This window comes from Pararge aegeria, chromosome Z (assembly GCF_905163445.1).
Source record: "Pararge aegeria chromosome Z, ilParAegt1.1, whole genome shotgun sequence".
Taxonomy (NCBI): Eukaryota; Metazoa; Arthropoda; class Insecta; order Lepidoptera; family Nymphalidae; genus Pararge; species Pararge aegeria.
The window spans coordinates 1,681,752-1,688,744 of NC_053208.1; positions in this window are offsets into that span (position 1 = coordinate 1,681,752).

A 6,993-nucleotide genomic window follows, 5' to 3' on the forward strand; every position below is an offset into this window, starting at 1 on the left:
CGGAAAATTTATTTTGAGTTTATGCTTACACCTTTATTTCAATTTTACTATCAATTTATATGCATTGCATATTACATTACTCATACATTGTTTATAATAATATTACAATAATCAAAAGCAATTGTAATGAAAACCATTATAGGACGCAGAAATTGGGGTAGTAGAGAGGCAGATATAATATTTCATTATTTCAAAGTATCGTTTATAGTGTAAAAGGTTTAATATTTGTATATTTTTTAAGGGTTATATTATATAAACATGTTATAATACTCTTTTTCTTTGATATTTTCTGGGACTCTAATATAAATTCGAATGCACATTTAAATTCAGACTTGTGAAGTATAATATGTGTGATGAGTTAATTATAATTAATAAATAATAAATAAAAAAAATAAAAATATTTATAGATTTTCGTATTATAAATGGTAGTCGTATACAATATCCCTACTAATCCCTATTAATATTTTAAATGTCAATGTAAGTTTGTTTGTTACGCTTTCACGCAAAAACTACTTAACCAATCCTCATGAAACTTTGTACACATATTCTTGGAAGTGTTAGAAGTAACATGGGATACTTCTTATCCCGCCATTAAGCGTGGTTCCTTTGGGAGAGGGGATGAGTGTTTGACGATTTATACCATAACTCCGACAAATTATAACCGATTTTAATAATTATTTTTGTACTTTAGAGGTATATGTGTTTAATTTTGCCCGAACTGTGGTTGGAGATGGAGGACAGAACTCCTCAGCGGACAGCAGCAAACCCCTCATTTAAGGCTTAGCGATACTGAATACTTAATTTTTTTTAGAACTACAACTAAATTTAATGTCTCATCAAAAAACAAACGCAGACGCGGTCGCGGGCAACAGCGATTTAATTAATATAATTATCTGAAAACACCTGATGGTAAGTGGAAAACCATGGCCAAAAAACAAAGCAACACTTCGCAGCACATCCTGCAACATGCCGCCCTATTTAGGTAAGTACATCAATTTGAGGCGTAGGTGTTTAGCCTCATTTGCCTGTTATTACACCAATAACCACGCCCTTCAGATTGGAATACAGCATTGCAACAATGCTGCTTAGGCTATTCTTCCCTATGCATCGAAATAAGAAGCATGAAACTCTATTACATATTTTATTTCTGTGATCATGGGATCATTTTATAAATCTTAATAATTGACGGACCCAGTAGATTGCCCAGCTATAAACAGAGCAACTCTTCGCAGGCAAGGTGCCATCTGACGGAAAGCGTATTTCCTAGAAGATGCGATAATTATAAAGCGCAGCAGTATTTGATAATGGAAGACGCAAGGTGAAAACTAGACGAATGTAAACACATCTAATGCATGAACATCAACAAATGAACGACAACACATCTAATTAATGAAACTTAGTAAAATAGTTCCATTGTTTAAATCGGGTAGTACTTCTGACCCCACTAACTTTAGACCAGTATCCGTACGACCCACTTTCAGTAAAATCTTTGAAAAACTCATTTTAAATCAATTACTTTACCATTTTCATAAGTATAATTTACTTCATATTAAGCAATTTGGTTTCACACGGGGTCGCTCAACAATCGACGCAGGTGTTGAGCTAATACAAAACATATTTGAAGCCTGGGAGGAGTCACGTGATGCACTTGGTGTGTTCTGTGACAATGGATCAGTTATGAAAATAGGTGTCCCACAGGGGTCTATATTAGGACCATTTCTGTTCCTTATTTACATTAATGACCTTCCTTACCTTGCCAAGGACAAACACGGGATAGTTCTGTTTGCCGATGATAGATCACTGACTTTTAAAATAAATCGACGTGAACTAGCTTTTGACGACGTAAACTCGCTAAAGTGGTACAGTGGTTTGAAGCTAATAATTTGGTTCTTAACGAAAAAAAACCAAGTGTATAAAATTCACTTTACCTAATGTTAAACACGTGAAAACCACTGTACTACTTAATAATGAGGAACTGAAACTGGAGGATACGACAGTTTTTCTTGGAATAACGTTAGATTCTAAACTTCTATGGGGCCCTTATGTAAATAATTTATCGACCAGGCTTAGTTCTGCTGCCTATGCGGTAAAAAAGATAGGCCATATGACCGACGTAGAAACTGCTAGACTGGTATATTTTAGTTACTTTCACAGCATTATGTCATATAGAATTTTACTTTGGGGTAATGCTGCTGATATTAGCACTATTTTCGTGCTGCAGAAGAGGGTTGTTCGTTCTATCTACAAAATGGGCCCGAGAGAGTCATAGAGAGATAAATTTAAAGATTTTAAAATAATGACAGTGTATAGTCAGTACATATTTGAAAATTTAATGTACGTTCATAAAAACATTTCTAAATTTAAGAAAAAATGTGACTGCAATAATTTAAACATTAGAAGTAAGAATAAACTTACAGTGCAATATACAAGGTTACATAAAATTCATAATTCGTTTAAAGGAAATTGCATACAATTCTACAATAAACTACCAATTGATATCTTGGAGATGTCTCTTAAAAAGTTCAAAGTTTGTATTAAACGTAAGCTTATAGAAAAGTCCTATTATAGTATAAAGGACTACGTAAACGATAAAAAAGCTTGGGTGTAAATTATTGCTCTAACTAGGTTGCTCTTCTAATAATTTAAAATGATATCGTGAGATGGTGATAACAAAAAAAAACACCCGGCTAAGTTTGTTGTGGGCTTCTTCTTAGACCAGGACGCGTTTGGAACCCGTAGCTTTAGTTTTAAGTTTACGAATGTGGTTATCGCCATCATCTCACTACCGTGTGGTTCTTATGTACGCATCAAAAGTGCCACCTGTGGGCCTACTTGAATAAAGATATTTTTGACTTTGACTTTTGACTTTGACATGCTCCGCTATAATTTCAGCCGCGGATGAGTCAGTCTCCATCGAGGGGGGGACCTGAGGAGGCGGACGGGGGAGCTACACGGAAAGCGCTCGCCCCAATTCGAGCACACAGCTATATCCGAATATTTTCCCACCTGCGCGTGGAAATCGTATTAGAGCAATCGCGCACGTAAGTTATAATCACCGATAGCCTATAACAATTTACAGTCCATAGCTGGACTAACGGCCTCTCCAATAGGGAGGGTTTGTTGGACACCGGGGTAGACGGTAGTAGTAGCACAAAGGACGCTGCGGCCCCTTCTTCGTTATATTCTCTTAGTCGCCTCGTACGACACCAGCGTTACGAGGAGGGGCGGTGGCAACTGTATTCTTCAAAACGCCATCTAGGGACCAGAGATGGCGCTCCTTCGTCGCCATCCAAATCATATTTAACTTTTACGCGATCGAATAGATGGAAAATCTCGCATTCAGCACACTGTTCTGGCACACATAAAGCCAAGGTACGACACCTTGGCTTTATCGTTGACGGATACGTCATGGAGGACATCTTTAGTATGTTAGTGATATTCCACATGTTAAATCTTCACCTACGTCTAAATATGCAACATGAAACAGAATTACGAAATAATATTGAAGGATGCATAAGTATATTTCATAAGTATTATTTCACCCTGTAAAAATATTAAATCAAAAAAAGCATATAAACATTCCAAGTGACATATTGAATTGGCAATGGTTTACTCGGTTTCGGAGTTCATTCCGAACAAACATCGTGACCCTGGAATTATACATCATTAGGCGCCCAACGGACGTGACGTCGTTGGCACATAATTATTACAAGATACTGTTTTATGTTCATTTAATTATTTGATTGATATTACAATAATTGGTTATTAATGTAATCATGAATTATTACACTAATTAATCAATTACTATGGGGTATCTAAATATTAATAGTGATTTGATATATTGATGAAATTACTATAAATAGGGTAGTAGAATATTAAGCGGACATTATACGTGTGAGAGTCAACCAGGGTGTTACTCTGCCCGAAGTTATATTTGTTTTATTTTGCGGAAATCCTAGTCCGGCGTAATATCATAGATATTAATAATCTATATATATATATTTAATCTCAATGGAACCGTAACTTTTCAGGGATAGACCGATATTATAAGACCAAGATCGGTTAAACCGTGCATCCGTGCCTAAGTAACAAAGGCTTTATTGTCAAATCCCTCGGGATCTTTACCCCGGTACTTTTCCGAAACAAAATGAATCCTATATCCATCTCCAACTCCGACATGCGAGATAATTAGATTCTATGGAGCTTGATTTTAAGCCCCCAGCACGGCTATGGGCAGGAGACAATTACATCCCCGGGAAAGGATAAAAATATTTCTTCTCCCACAGATTTATCAACTCTCAGAGCACTGGCGCTAAAATTGAAATAATATTCAAATAGTATATGTGTAATAACAAACGGGGGTAAACTTCTCCTATTCCATATTCCCTTGCTTAGGCAGGTGGACACGTTAATAACATCCCTTGTCAGGGGATATAATTGGGGGATATAATTTTTGTCTCCTGCCCGTGCTAGCCATGCATTCGATATTTCACAAACAAAAATCGAAGAAAGCGTAGTCCACGCGACTGTACTCACGCCGTGATTAATAAGATGACCTGCGAGAATGTCGAGCGTTACGGGGCGCTATGTACCTATCGCTGCTACTGTGGGCGAGAGCAGGTGCTGGGATACTGAGCGCTGGACCAAATAAACAACTGCGTACCTCCACACGTTCCGATTATACGGGACTGTCCCCGTATTCCACGTTCGAAGTGGCGGTCTCCACAGTACCAAACCAGTGATGCCATAGGATCCTGCATCGCGCTTTTGAATTTTAAACAAATGAGCCATGCCAGCCATAAATGTCACTGCGGCTACTATCGGCTGCGAAAGGTGCAAAAATACGCTTTTATAACATGATTCCGATCTTAACTCTTAACCTACCAGTTAAAGTTTAACTATGTGTTAAATAAATAAATAAATATACTAAGACAATACACACATCGCCATCTAGCCCCAAAGTGAGCGTAGCTTGTGTTATGGGTACTAAGGTGACTGATGAATATTTTTATGAATAACATACATAAATACTTATAATATACATATAAACACCCAGACACTGAAAAACATTCATGTTCATCACACAAACATTTTCCAGTTGTGGGAATCGAACCCACGGCCTTGGACTGAAAGCAGGGTCGCTGCCCACTGCGCCAATCGGCCGACGAATGTGTTAAAAATAGGATGGAAGCAGCCGGCTCGGCTCTCATCTCTTACAACATAGGAATTAATTTCAAAACTGTAAATTGTTGGCGTTAGAATATCAGCAGATTTTCCTACCGGCTTTTTCTCGGTGTTTGAGTCACCTCTCTAGAAACAGACAGGATTGATGTTTCAAAAGTACTTATAAAGTAGGGCCACTTGAATTAAATTAGTTTTGAATTTTATCTCAATACAAAACTACAAACACATTTTTTTAATCTGGCTAGCTAGCAGTTCCGGTAACTTGTTGTCATAGGCGTGCACTTCATACATGCACAAAATCACTGCATACCCAAATTATTATATATTACTTGTATTGGAGGGGAATTTCTCCATGTTTATTACTATTTATGAATTATTTAATGAGTCGATTCTAAATCATCTGATGACCTTCGTGGAGCAACGGTGAGCGCTGTGAATTTAAGAAGGGGGTCCCGGGTTCGTATCCCGGCAGCAGCAAATTGGGAATTTATAATTTCTGAATTTTCTCTGGTGTGGTCTGGCTTTGACTGTGGCTAGTTACCACCCTTCCGTCAAAGACGTGCTTCTAAGCGATTTAGTGTTCCGGTGCGATGTCGCGTAGAAACCTATTAGGGACTACCATACTCCCTAACAGGTTGGTTAGCCCGCTACCATCTGCATCATGCATCATTACCGCCAGGTGAGATTGCAGTCAAGGGCTAACTTGTAATGGAAAAAATATCTATACGGTCCATACTAATACTATTACTTTTAATGCGAAAGTATGTTTGTTTGCTCTGCAGATGAGCATAAGATAGTAGGTACCTATCCGGAAAAGTTATTGGTATAAGTTACCTAGAGGATTTATAAATATAGCATTTTTTACCTACCTAGGGCTTGACTGCTTAACTTTTCTTGGTGATATTTATGTCCTGCTATGTTAATGACGGCCGATTGGCGCAGTGGGCAGCGACCCTGCTTTCTGAGTCCGAATCCGTGGGTTCAATTCCCACAACTGGATTACTTTTTGTGTTACGAACATGAATGTTTTTCAGTGTCTGGCTGTTTATTTCTTTATTTTAAGTTTATATGTATAATCATCTGCTATCTTAGTACCCATATCACAAGCTACGCTTACTTTAGGGCTAGATGGCAACGTGTCTATTGTCGTAGTATATTTATTGATTTCTCTATTCCGGGAAAATCAAGGGCTCCTTTGGGATTTCAAAACCCCGAAAAAAAGCGAAGTCCCGGGCAAAAGCTAGCTTAAAATAGTTCTAAACACCTGATATTTGATTACTAACTAGTGTCTTGACAGATACATTTAGATCGAAGTCTGTGCTGGGAACTAAATAAATAACTTCATCTATTCGAGCTTTTTACCAGTTTAGCATAGTCGAGAGTGGTGATAATTTAGTGGTTCTCACTTCGGCTTCCCTTTCGCGGGGATTGAGTTCGGTTCCCAGCACGCACCTCGAACTTTTTGGATTTAGGTACGTTTATAATTTGAGCAATTCAAACGGGTCTACTCTGAAAAGGTTAAGGCCGTAGTCTAGCGCGTTGGTAGACTTCACATCTTTTCGAAAATATTTTGAAAAACTCCGGGCCATGCAGATTTCCTCACTCAGCAAGTTATAATTGCTTAAAATGCACATAACTCATATGCTTACGTATAATATAAATATACTACGACAAAACACACATCGCCATCTAGCCCCAAAGTAAGCGTAGCTTGTGATATGGGTACTAAGGAGACTGATGAATATTTTTATGAATAACATACATAAATACTTATAATATACATATAAACACCCAGACACTGAAAAACAT